The following is a 294-nucleotide window of genomic DNA, read 5'->3' as shown; positions in this document are numbered from 1 at the left end:
GCCCCCCCCCCCCTTCCCGTTCCTTTTCGCTCTTCTCCCGTTAAAGGAGCGCGGAGCCCCCGCGGAGGGAAGAGGGTCTCGGTCGGCCGTCGCGGTCGCGCGTGGGGCATCCCACGGTGGGCGTGGCCCCGAGGGGAGAGGCTCCGCCTCCTCTCCGGTAAAGGAGACCGCCGCTGCCTCGCCACCGCGGCTCCGGTTTGCCGGAGGGAGGGGGGGGAGAAGGGTGTCACCCGTGGCGGGGACGTCTGCGGGGGCATCTCCCACCCGTGCTCTGCTCGGAGCAGGGGGTGCGGG

Source organism: Calidris pugnax, unplaced genomic scaffold (genome assembly GCF_001431845.1).
Source record: "Calidris pugnax isolate Ruff unplaced genomic scaffold, ASM143184v1 scaffold9, whole genome shotgun sequence".
Lineage (NCBI taxonomy): Eukaryota > Metazoa > Chordata > Aves > Charadriiformes > Scolopacidae > Calidris > Calidris pugnax.
The sequence above is the reverse complement of the archived record's forward strand: the minus strand, read 5'-3'. Positions refer to the sequence as shown.